The following is a 13,871-nucleotide window of genomic DNA, read 5'->3' as shown; positions in this document are numbered from 1 at the left end:
CCCATGGGCCGCCTCGGCTAGACTAGGAAGGTATGCCCTGGGGGCCACTGGTTTCCCGTGTCCATCTCTCCAAAGTCCGGTGGACTCTTGGCCACATCCCTTCGACTTCCATACTGCTCTTTCCTGTGGGGAACACAAATTCTGCATGTCTATCAGTTTGGATGTGGATACCATGTTCAGTGTACGAAGGTTTGTAGGATGGGTGACAATATTTACAGGGCATGCGGCCCTTTTCGCTGCCTCATCAGCGCGGCTGTTACCAAGTGACACCGGGTCCTTCTCTGATGTGTGAGCTTTGCACTTGATAACAGCCACTCTGTCTGGAAGCTGGATAGCTCCCAGAAGTCTCCTAATGTATGTCGCATGCGCCACTGGTGTGCCCGCCGCCGTCATGAAATTTCGGAGGCGCCATAGGGCTCCAAAATCATGCACTACTCCGAAAGCATATCTGGAGTCGGTATATATGTTAACTGATTTTCCTTTGGCCAGTTCACATGCTCTGGTCAGTGCCACCAGTTCCGCTACTTGTGCTGAGTGAGGTGGTCCCAAGGGTTCAGCTTCCACAATACCTTCTCCATCTACTACCGCGTAGCCTGTGCACAGCTCTCCCGTCTCCGTCTGTCTATGACAGCTACCATCAGTGAATAAGGTTATGTCTACCTCACTTAATGGGCTGTCGCTTATGTCAGGACGTGCTGTAAAGGTCTGATTCAGATAGGTCATGCAATCATGCTTATCCTCACCATCACTAAACTCTGCTTTACCATTTTCAGCAACATTCCCATCACCCTCCACCCTTTGTGCCTTGGAGGGCACATGAGGGAGGAATGTGGCTGGGTTTAGTGTGTTGCATCTTTTAATGGTAATATTTACTGGGGCCATCAGCGCCAGTTCCCACTTGGTGAACCGTGCTGAGGACACATGACGTGTTTGGGCAGAATTTAGGAGGGCAGAGACAGCATGGGGAGCATGAACAGTTAAATCGTGTCCCAACACCACGTCCTCACTCTTGCTTACTAGTTGTGCTATTGCGGCCACACTTCGTAAGCAAGTTGGGAGTGAGCGTGCTACTGTGTCCAGCTGGCCACTGTAGTACGCTACTGGTCGGTTGGCATCACCATGTTTTTGGACAAGTACTCCTGCCGCACACCCAGCTGATTCCGTTCCGTACAGTTCAAAGGGTTTCCCATAATCTGGCATTCCCAGTGCTGGGGCCTTTGTTAGGCTCACCTTTAGTTCCTCGAAAGCCAGCTCAGATTCCTCAGTATGAGAGACCCGATCTGGCTTAGTTGAGGAAACCATCTCTTGTAGTGGTAATGCCAGAATAGAGAATCCAATTGCGACAGTATCCACACATGCCTAGGAACGTAAGGATCTGGTGCTGGGTCTGTGGCAGTACCATGTTTTGAATCGCTTGGATTCGGTCGTCGGTGAGGTGTCTCAGCCCTTGGGTAAGGCAGTGGCCCAGATACTTAACCCTGGTCTGGCATAACTGTAGCTTATCCTTTGATACTTTATGTCCTGTCTCTGAGAGATGCATCAGCAGCTGTCTAGTGTCATCCACTGATGACTCCAGTGACTCAGAACACAACAATAAGTCATCGACATATTGTATTAGTATCAACCCACTCATGGGTTGAAAGGATTGCAAACAATCATGCAAGGCCTGGGAGAAGATGCTGGGGCTGTCTATGAATCCCTGGGGGAGTCGTGTCCAGGTATACTGTACTCCTCTGTAGGTAAAGGCGAACAGATACTGTCTGTTTGGGTGTAAAGGGACAGAGAAGAACGCTGAACACAAATCAATGACTGTGAAATGAGTACAGTGAGGTGGGATTTGCATTAGGATGACAGCTGGGTTTGGCACTACGGGGAATTGGCTCTCAACTACTTTGTTTACCCCTCTTAAATCCTGCACTAGTCTGTAGCCCCTCCCCCCGCTCTTTTTCACAGGAAAGATGGGACTATTGGCCGTGCTGGAAGTTCTAACTAGGATTTCCTGTTGGAGCAATCGTTGGATCACTGGGAATACTCCTAGCTCAACTTCAGGTTTTAAAGGGTATTGCGGTATTTTTGGGGCTATCCTGCCTTCTTTTAAGCGGATCTCTACTGGAGCTACATTTGCCATCAGCCCAGCATCCTGTCCATCTTTAGTCCAAAGGGAACCCGGTATTTGTGCTGTAATTTCAGCTACCCTAGATGGATTTGACTCTACAACAGTGGAATACAACATTAGTCTCTGAGGACTGTCCAGCATATCTTGCACTTCTTGTGTAAGATTTTTAGGAGTGTCCAGGAATACCCCATCGGGGGTGCAATAGATGACACATCCCATTTTACATAGTAAATCTCTACCCAGGAGGTTAGTCGGGGCCGCTGCAGCCAACAGGAAAGAGTGTTTGGTATGCAGCGGCCCGATTGTAACCTCCGCTGGTTTCGTCAGTGGGTAATGTTGTATTTTTCCTGTTACCCCAATTGCTGCTACTGATTGGTTAGTGAAACCCAAGTGAAGAGGAGTGTTGAGAACAGATCTGGCCGCCCCTGTATCAACCAAGAAGGTTTGCCTTACTCCAGCTATATCAACCTTCACCTGAGGTTCCTCTCTAAGGTGTTGTGTTAGTCTAACTGGCTGTAGGATACAGGTATGACCTGTTTCCTATTGTCTTACCTGGGTTGCCCTTAGTACAGTGTCAGCCATCAAATGGGGAGTCCTGCTATATTCCACTGCTGCAGGAAAATACACTCCCAACTGTACGTTGATCAGGCGTATATTTTCCTGGTTGATCTCATCATTTATCTCCTTGTCCACCTTCAATCCACTATCCTGAATGAATTTCGGGATGTCTATGTGAGTAGGGAGACAGGCCCTCAACATGATTCTCCAATCCTTGTTGGTGGGCTCATCAGAGTTTCCCAGATCCCTTACAATTTTCCGTCACAATGCCAGATCTTTCCTAGGATCAGGGAAATCTGTAATGATGGACCGCAGCTCTAACCGTGTCCATGGGTTTAGCATGGTCATCTTCCTGGTAGGTATCACACCCTCTCTGTCTGCCTTACCATAGGGAACCTCCAGTGTGCGCATAGGATATGTTTGTACCACATCCGCATTACTGGGACCTGCTTGGGAGTCGTCTGTGTCTGTGCTGTGTAGTGCCTTCTTACCTGGGTCCAAGACTATGCTGTTGGCATCAGCCGTCTCCTCTTCCTGTGCTGGAGCCCCAGCAGCAGGTTTTGCTGGTTCAGCCTTTCCTTCAATCATATTAATTGCATGGGAGACGTCTAGTGCCAACAGCTGCTCGTTTTCCTCTCGGGTTTCCTTATAAGGGGATAAAACAGGGTACAAGTTAGCAACGGATAAATTACTGCTCATGTTTTGCTTATTAGTCATTAACCCCTTCGGCACATATGGGGGTGGGGGAGCTGTTGCGGCTATGGTTGCATTTTTATTGTGGCTGATTGTATCTGGCACTGCCAGACCTCTGATTCCCCACTGTTCCTGTCCTTCCTTCTGCCACAATTTAAGAATATCTATGTGCTTCACTCTCTCCTTATGACTGGAGAGTAGACATATTTCATCTTTTACTGCCGATAAGATTTCTGGATCGAAGCTACCAACACTGGGAAATTCTAACTTGCTGCCTTGTGTCATCTTTCTCCATTTCTTTTGGTAAACAACTGCTCGTTCACCGTGTTTACAACACATAATAAAAGCCGCCGATCCTTTTGGTCGGCTTGCTTCCTCCCTATCTGACACGTTATCACAGCGTGACCCGTTATTACCCATAATTACAGGAATAAACGTTCACAGCTAGTAGATACCGGTGGGTTATTACTTGTCTGAGAGCCCCCAACCACTCACTTCTCCACACAATGGCACTATTCCGCAATCAAGCGTGAAGCCCAATGTGCGAGGTAATGTTACTCAATCACCAAGCTCTCAACTAGCCGCGCACGTCTAGTTGACCTACAAGGTGCGGCCTAATTTTTCCAGGGTACAACAAACTTGTTTTCCTGTACCCCCAAAAACTGGATTTTCTAAAGTAGCTAATCGGATCACTGGGTTCCGATGTATCTTCTTGTACCAGTTGGTCTTAAAGACCCGCTCTATATCCACTTGAACCTATCATTAGTTTCCTTAGGTTTGGTTTTTACTTCCAATAAGCTGGTTCTCTCAATTTGGTTAATTCTCTCTTTTGCTTTATTAAGGATTTGGCTCGAATAACCCTTAACCTGCAATCGATCCGAAACTTCTTGTGTTTGGGATTCACAGACAGAGGGGTCGGTGTAATTCCGCTTGATGCGGGTGAATTGCCCAAAAGGAATGGCATCAAGCCAGTTTTTATGATGCTGACTGGTGGTGTAAATGAAGCTGTTAGAATCCGTTTCTTTTCTAAACGTTTTGAGAGTATTGGATTCAATGTAGATGTTGAAATCCAAGAAGGATACCTCCTTCTGGCTACAACTGAATGTAAGTTTAATGTTCCTGCTATTACTATTCAAAGAATCACAGAAAGAGTCTAAGGAATTCTTATCCCCTGACCAAATAAAAAAAATATCATCTATAAAACGGCTCCAGGACACCAGGCCTACCCCCAGCTCGCCACCCTGCCACACCACTTGATCTTCCCAGTGGGCCATAAATAGGTTGGCATAGCTGGGGGCAAACCTGGTGCCCATTGCCGTTCCGGTACACTGTAAATAAAAAGACCCTTCATGCACTTATATAACAAACTATATTTTGAGTGGAAATATTGGGGGGGGGGTCGTCTTATACGCTGGCAATTACGGTATCTACCGTTATGATCAGCAGAATTTCCAATACAGCATACGGTACTTGTGTATTATCTGGGCACCCGATTTTTCCTTTTCAGGGTCCATGGGTCCCACAGGGGACATCGGGGTTGTAGGCGGATCCAGGGGGTCCGAGGCACCAATCAGCGAAGCATCTTTAAGTTTCCCAGAATGCCCAGGCCCTCTCCCCTACAGCCCCGCCTCCAGGGCTCTACCCAGTTTTTTGTTGGTGCCTGCAGGAAGCAGACGCACCTTTTTATCAGCAGGGATTGCCTCGCTGAGGCAATCCCACAAAAAGCTTATTTTTATTTTTCACTTTTGAATCTGCCGCCTTTACGGCAGAAGTCGCTTTGCGGCTCAGCCGCTCAACGCCGTCAGTCACTGACCGCGGAGCGAGCGGCTGCATCTCTCCTCCCGGCGCCGACATTCCCCCATGACAGGCGTCAAGCGGGGTAATCCGGCGGGGGAGACCTCGGCGAATAGCACCTCCGGACGTCTCCCCCTGGCAGCTTGCCCGGACCAGGAGCAGGTAAGGTGGGAGGGGGGAGTGGGGGGAAAGGTGACGAGGGCAAGAGAAGGAGGTATATGTAAATGGCAATACCAGTCATGTATATATATGAAACACTCAGGTGATGTAAATGAGCTTCATGCGGTTTCCTTAATTGTTGATGCACGGGCCAACAAAGCAGTAATGGGATGGCGTATGTATTCAGTCACAGTCTGACATTCTTGTGGGGGGGGTATGCGAGTCGGTTTCTTCTTGCAGGTAGGCTTCTGCGTCGCTTGGGGATAGGAAGTCTTTAAGTGAGGTTCCGTCAAATATCCTGAGTCTGGCTGGGTATAAGAGCGCAAACTTGCGGCCATCACGGATGAGATTAGCGCAGATAGGTGAGAAATCCTTTCTTGCCTTGGTCAGCTCGGCAGAATAGTCCTGGAATAAAAGTATTTTATGCCCCTCTGTAACGATCAGATCAGGTGATTGATCAAATTAACGTATGCCTCCTGTTATGATTATCTGTTCGATCAATGTATGTCTGATATTGTTGTAAAGTTATGTCTCCTGTGAGTATTGGAATTAGGACATGTCTTTTATTATGTGGGTAAACTGTAGGTGACCCTGGTTTGAGTTTGAGGCATGTATTTCCTCTGTTTGACATCTGTGGACTCCTCTGGAGTTAGGATGTAAGATAAAGATCTGAGACCCCTCATAAACCAGATTGGGGGGGAGAGCAATAGTGTCCAGCCAACAGGCCAAAGTTGCTCTGGCCCTCCACTAAATTACCTCTTATCACTTGAGGAATGTATAAAATCTACTTCAAAGCAGGGACAAATTCTTTATGGGAAAGATCCTATATCTAGGGACCTTCACTAGGCTCAGCAAGGGAATGGTTAAAAATCCCAAGGGTCGGAGGGATGAGGGAGGCTGCAGAAAAAAACCTCTGTACCTTGGGATAGTCAGTGGTCACTACCTGGGGGTGTAGCAAACAGGCTGTAAGCGACCAGAGATTTCTTGTGGAGAACCCCCCCACGTCAGGATTGGTACTTAAGTGTAAGATACGGTTCTGTCATTTTTCCTATTTATTTTATTTCTGAAATTGCATTTAATCTTGTGTGTACTTTTAAAATCATTGTAATATCTTGTAACTATTTTTTAAAGCTCTGTAGTATTTCTAGGAATAAATAATACATATTCTCAGTCCTGGTCCTGTGTTCTTAAGACTCATTAGCCTCAGAAGAGAACGCTCCAGCGTGTTACCATTTGTATATTGTATTGTGCGGTCAGGTGCGAGCCAAGCCGCCCCTTGCGCAGTTTCAAGCGCTAAAATCAGGTTTTGGCTGGTGGCAGTGTACCTCAAGTAAAGGACCCGAGAGTCCAAAGTGAACCCCAGTCACGGCCGGAGCTGCTCAGATTGACGTATCGGAGCAGGCGACCGGTGGGTCCGTGACACCCTCCCAGATCAGGGGTTTAACCTTGCGGGATTCTACTCATAATAATTCTTTGTGGAGGTAGTTCAGTGTTTTAAATATTACTGCACGAGGTCTGGCGCCCTCTTGTGTTCTCTGTGGGCCTAACCTGTGAGCCTGTTCAATTACTAAATCATTGCATCTATCCTGCACATTTAATAAATTGGGGAGGGTGATCCTGATAAAGTCGTAGAGGCCCTGACTCTTGACGGTTTCTGGGAGTCCGATCAGCCGCAGGTTATTACGTCTGGACCTGTTTTCAAGGTCCTGAATTTTATTCTGCAATTGGTGAATAGCTTTTGTATGATCTTTTGAGACCAACTTTATCTCAGCTACCTCTGCAAAAGTCTCTCCAACTCTATGTTCAGTCTCAAGCACCCGTTGTTGTAGCGGAGCAATCTGCCTATTTATATCAGCAGTCTGCTGCTTCAATAGGGGAGATATGGCAGCTCTCACAGCATCTATGAGGTCCCCATATGTCACTGGGGCTTGTGGGTCAGGGAGTGAGGTGTCTCTGCGTGGTTTGTGTAGGGTATCTGAGCGAGCCAGGTTTACCTGCAGATCCTCGGATTCCCTCTCCTCTTCCTCCTCAGAGGGATATTGGCTGTGCAGCGGTGACCCCGGGAGAGACGCGCTGGGCGTGATGTGCGGCGCCATCTTGGGTTCCCTGCTTCTCTTCTCTCCCTCCTTCTTGTGGCGCTTGGTGTTGCTGGGCATCGCGGGGAAATACTTTTCCATATACCGCGGGTATTCGGCGGTATAGCGGTGAATGGGGGGGAGCCGTTAGTCGAGGCGCAGTGCCTTGAAAATGATATAATTGGGCTAACCGGCAGCGGAGCTGATTCTCTCAGCCTCCTCTCATAGGGTAGCCTGAACCGGAAGTCTGTATGTGGATTCTTAGATACAGGGGGAAATGTACCAATATGAAAAACCTAGTTTTTCGTATTCGTATTTTCCCTACGGTTGCATACGACTGTTTAAGTCGTATGCAAACTCGTGTTCCGGAGGGGGATTTACAAAGCAGTCAGATACGACTGCTTTGTAACCCTCCGATGGTGTAATGATTCGTATAAGCGGCCGTATATACGGCTGCTAATACGAATTATTTGTAGCAGTCTGCACGGATCAGTCAGATCCGTGCAGGCTGCAAGGTGTAATAAAAAAATAGAAAAATAAATAAAAAAAAAACCGGCGTGGGGTCCCCCCCACAACCATAACCAGCACCAGGCTGAAGGAGCCGGGGCCGGTAATTAAAAATCAGGGAACCCGACAAATAGGGGTTCCCCGATTTTTAACAACCAGCCCCAGGCTCCAGGTCCGGGGCTGGTTCCCAAAATACGGGGGACAAAATGAGTAGGGGTCCCCCGTATTTTAAGAACCAGCCCCAGGCACAACCAGCCGGCAGGGTAATGTCACAGCCGGGGGACACTTATAATATAAGGTCCCGCGGCCAAAACATTCTCCCTACCGACCAGTCAGCCTGGCCAGGGGCCCTGGGGGAGTGGGGACCCCCCCAATAAAGGGGTCCCCCCCCTCCAGGACTTACCTGACCAGGCTGAAGCCTGGTGCTGTCCTCGATGCCCCTGGGCGGTGGGCATCGAGCTGATAAATGTTGTAAAAAAAAGATGAACCTATTGTTTTTTACTGTGGCACTACAAGTGCCAGCAAGCCTCCCCAGCAAGCTGGGACTTGGAGAACCACAAGTCCCAGCCTGCTGGGCATTAAAGGGCCCGCTGGCACTTGTAGTTCTACAGTTAAAAAAATAGTGCACAAAACACACTGACACACTTTTAAAATAAAACTTTATTACACACAAAGCCCACACATACTAATACTTACCTATCTTCTTCCCATAGGTCGCCCTGGTCCTGTGTCGGCGTCTTCTGGTCCTGTGTCGTCTTCTTCCTCCATGTCGACCGTCGCTGTCGCCGTCCGGATCCGACGAAATCCATTTGGGAAGCTGTGGAAGGAAACCATACTCACCTGTCCCAGCGCGACGTAGTCCAGGTAAGTGTCTTGGCAAAAAAACAAAACGAGCACCCGAAACCAAGCGGACACGACGGAGACGCACGTGTGTTTGTTTACATCGTGCGGCTCCGCCTCCCGAATGCCGCTATTGGCCGCCTTGCGGCCTAGCGGCCAATCAGGAGCCGCTAGGCCGCAAGGCGGCCAATAGCGGCATTCGGGAGGCGGAGCCGCACGATGTAAACACCGTGCGTCTCCGTCGTGTCCGGTCTGGTTTCGGGTGCTCGTTTTGTTTTTTTGCCAAGACACTTACCTGGACTACGTCGCGCTGGGACAGGTGAGTATGGTTTCCTTCCACAGCTTCCCAAATGGATTTCGTCGGATCCGGACGGCGACAGCGACGGTCGACATGGAGGAAGAAGACGACACAGGACCAGAAGACGCCGACACAGGACCAGGGCGACCTATGGGAAGAAGATAGGTAAGTATTAGTATGTGTGGGCTTTGTGTGTAATAAAGTTTTATTTTAAAAGTGTGTCAGTGTGTTTTGTGCACTATTTTTTTAACTGTAGAACTACAAGTGCCAGCGGGCCCTTTAATGCCCAGCAGGCTGGGACTTGTGGTTCTCCAAGTCCCAGCTTGCTGGGGAGGCTTGCTGGCACTTGTAGTGCCACAGTAAAAAACAATAGGTTCATCTTTTTTTTACAACATTTATCAGCTCGATGCCCACCGCCCAGGGGCATCGAGGACAGCACCAGGCTTCAGCCTGGTCAGGTAAGTCCTGGAGGGGGGGGACCCCTTCATTGGGGGGGTCCCCACTCCCCCAGGGCCCCTGGCCAGGCTGACTGGTCGGTAGGGAGAATGTTTTGGCCGCGGGACCTTATATTATAAGTGTCCCCCGGCTGTGACATTACCCTGCCGGCTGGTTGTGCCTGGGGCTGGTTCTTAAAATACGGGGGACCCCTACTCATTTTGTCCCCCGTATTTTGGGAACCAGCCCCGGACCTGGAGCCTGGGGCTGGTTGTTAAAAATCGGGGAACCCCTATTTGTCGGGTTCCCTGATTTTTAATTACCGGCCCCGGCTCCTTCAGCCTGGTGCTGGTTTCGGCTGTGGGGGGGACCCCACGCCGTTTTTTTTTTTTATTTATTTATTTTTCTATTTTTTTACACTGTAGCCTGCACGGATCTGACTGATCCGTGCAGGCTAAAACGCAAATAGAACAGGAAAATGGTGTTCTATTTTCCTGTCGTATTTGCGTGGGTGTTTCACACCACTAAGCAGCCGTATTGTCAGTACGGCTGCTTAGTAAATCAGAAACCACCATTCTTTGAATGGTGATTTCTGTCGTATTCTATCGATGGTGTAGACATTCGTATTTGTAAATACAAATACGAATGTTCCATCTTTAGGACTACGATTTGTTGTATTTTTGGGATTGTAAATCCCGAAAATACAAATTCGTAAAAAAAAGGTGTATTTCTCCCTACGAATACACCTTTTTTCTACGAATCCATTTTGGTACATTTCCCCCACAGTGTCTATGTAAACTTTCCTATGCCGAAATTGAATGTCTAACAGGGTCAAAATGTCGACCTGAAAAGGTCGATATGTGTTTTTCACATTTTTTGGTGTCAGTGTTGACATGGACTCCCAATTAGTGTAAACCTCTTGGTTCCCTCTCCACCCTTGGTGCAAGTTACACACATGTAATACAGGCGGCCACATCTGATTGGCTGAATGCATCTGTCATTTATGCTGATGTTCCAGTTCTATTGCTGCTGTGATGTATTCCCATGGTTACAGTGACATGAGCGATCAGTGTGCAATAAGACTCCATGTCTCCTAGTCTGACTGTATATGGGAAAGCAGCTGGTGTATGTATTACTGAGTCATTATATAACCGCATTGTTGTACCTGTGCTTTATGTATAACAGCCTCTCTGTAATATATATGTAATAAATACACAGTGTGACCCTGTACTGTAATGTGTGTGGTGTATACTGATATTTGGGCCATCACTATGACTCTGCGCCTCTTGTCATACCCCCGGCACCTATGTAGGAGGTGCATGTGCTGGGATTGCCGAGCCGGCCACGTTCCGTGGTACTCACAGCCCACGAGCCCAGCACCATGCAGCTTTATGGATCCCATTTGGCATCCGGTACTTAGACACAACTCCCGGCCACCTCCACATGAGCCCCATAATGTGGGATCTGTTACTCACTGGAAGATAATGTGTTCCCACAGGGCAGATGCAGGTGTCTGATGCTATGTGGCAGGATCTGTACAACTGCCCCCATTATATAACATGAGACACATAGGGGGGAATGTAATAAGATGGGCGTATACGGCAGATCCCGATACAAATGGAAAGAAATGATATTGGCCGTATAAGACCCAATAATACGAATGGACCATACATTTACAGAGATGACATATTCTCCTCATTTGTATTTTCCGATGATCTAGTCCATATTCTGTTACCGGTGGGTTAAAGTTCGAGGTGACCAAGATGGCTGGATCCCAGAAGAGTACTTCAATAAATTACTTTAGTTTTGAAGTACACTTACTGTATTTGCTGGCGTATAAAACTACTTTTTTTCCCCTGAAAAACATGCCTCCAAGTGGGAGGGTCGTCTTATACGCCGGATGCACTTGTATAACAAACTATATTTTGAGTGGAAATATTGGGGGGGGTCGTCTTCTACGCCCAGTCGTCTTATACGCCGGCAAATACGGTATCTACCGTTATGATCAGCAGAATTTCCAATACAGTATACGGTACTTGTGTATTATCTGGGCGCCCGATTTTTTTCATCTTATGTGATTGTACAACCAAAAATCGGTCGCATCGCATGTGATGCGACCGATTTTGGACCCGATTTTTTTATTGTACAGGCACCCAGATGACTAATTCCTATGTTAAATGCCCCCCAGACCCGATTTTTGATTGTACACATACCCTGATGGGTAATGCCTATGTCAAATGCCCCCCATTGTTAACGCCACCCCACGATCAACACCAACCCAAAGCGTTGCGAGCACAGCGGTACGCGTCCTATGACCTTTTCTTTCCCCCACTATCCACATCGGCGTGGAGTTGATTTATATAGTGTGGCGAGCCCCGCGGGATACGAGCCCAAAGCGTGGCGAGCGGACATGGAATACATGTTAAGTAATCCGCGTCCCCTCGCCACGCTTCGGGCTCGTATTCCACGTCCCCTCGTGGGGCTCGCTGCGCTTGCCACACTATATAAAATCTACTCCACACCGACGTGGATAGTGGGGGTATAAAAAGGTCGGAGGATGCTGCGCTCGCCACGCTTCGGGTTGGAGTTAACAATGGGGGGGGGGGGGGGATTTTACCTAATAATTACTCATCCTGGTGGGTATACAATTAAAAATCGGGTCAGGGGGACCATTTAACATTGAGTACAATGTAAAAATCGGGTCGGAATGTCCAAAAAACCCCAAAATCGGGTCCCATCGCATGCCTTAAGTACTGGCATGCGATGAAAAAAATTGGGCGCCCACATATTACACAAGTACCCAGCATACACATCAGCAAACTCAGGAGCCCCGCCCCCTGCATCAAGAGGCTGAGTTGGTTTCTTCCTGGCACTTCTGCAGTCAGTGTTCATCCAAGAATGAGGCTACCCTAACACTGACAGGGTCCTGGTTATATAAGCTACAGAAGCAACCCTAACACTGACAGGGTCCTGGTTATATAGGCTACAGTGACTACCCTAACACTGACAGGGTCCTGGTTATATAAGCTACAGAGGCTACCCTAACACTGACAGGGTCCTGGTTATATAGGCTACAGAAGCTACCCTAACACTGACAGGGTCCTGGTTATATAGGCTACAGAAGCTACCCTAACACTGACAGGGTCCTGGTTATATAAGCTACAGAAGCTACCCTAACACTGACAGGGTCCTGGTTATATAGGCTACAGAAGCTACCCTAACACTGACAGGGTCCTGGTTATATAGGCTACAGAAGCTACCCTAACACTGACAGGGTCCTGGTTATATAGGCTACAGTGATTACCCTAACACTGACAGGGTCCTGGTTATATAGGCTACAGAGGCTACCCTAACACTGACAGGGTCCTGGTTATATAGGCTACCATAACACTGACCGGGTCCTGGTTATATAGACTACAGAACTCCTACGTAAGCTGTTTTATAAGTGCAAAGGCTAAAGTGTAATATCATAAATGTAAATAACAGTAGAGGGCGCTGTGCTTGGGCACTGAGATTAGTTTAGTCTAATACAGGGGTGGGGAACCTCAGGCCAGGGGGCCGTATGCGGCCCCCGTAGCCGGTCTGAGTGGCCCTCCCACCCGCCCGGCGGCTTTGCCGGGAGTCAAGTACAGGGGAATTACCGCAAGAGGTCGGTAGTTCTTGTGAGATTCCTCTTAATCAACAGCAGCTGGAGTCTGTCAGTCCTATTCAGCGGCAGCCGCCGGAGACGACTGCAGCAGGACAATTTGTACGAGAAATTTTTACATATGGCCCCCTGAAGGATTTTTTCCCAATACAAACCGCCCTTGGCACAAAAAAGGTTCCCCACCCCTGGTCTAATATAACCAGTGACCGTTGTCTATTGGGACAAACATGTTAGAATCTAAAATCGCCTCTATCCGCTCATAAGAGAATATACAGATATCCCTTCTTGTCCTATCACCATTTATTTATATTAATGAAATAAACACCCACCTTACTTCTAAAGATTATATTATATACAAAAGCAACAATACCTGACATCAGACTTAAATGAGCAATGACAATATATTCATCAGTCCTGATACCTTCCACCCTTGGTCTCAGGTAGTTTTCCACCATATACCTTCCAGGTTTCTCCTTTGGGGAGACCTCTGTTGTCCTGTATTGCACCAGGGCATCTGAGATTTCATTGCCTTCTAGCCCAGTGTGTAATAGACATGTCCCACAGACACAGGCCGTCCATAACACTGGTTATATAGCTCAGTCTCCAGCTTGGTGCTACAACAAGGCGAGCATCCATGTCATCCATCCTTGGGATACAGCACAGCTGTTGGTGTTAATGATGATGATGGGAGGAGCTTTGGTTTCTTCCAGCAGCCTGACTACAGCATGTAGCTCTGCTTACTGACATGTT

The sequence above is a fragment of the Crinia signifera genome, chromosome 6 (genome assembly GCF_055691185.1).
Source record: "Crinia signifera chromosome 6, ASM5569118v1, whole genome shotgun sequence".
Classification (NCBI taxonomy): domain Eukaryota; kingdom Metazoa; phylum Chordata; class Amphibia; order Anura; family Myobatrachidae; genus Crinia; species Crinia signifera.
The sequence above is the reverse complement of the archived record's forward strand: the minus strand, read 5'-3'. Positions refer to the sequence as shown.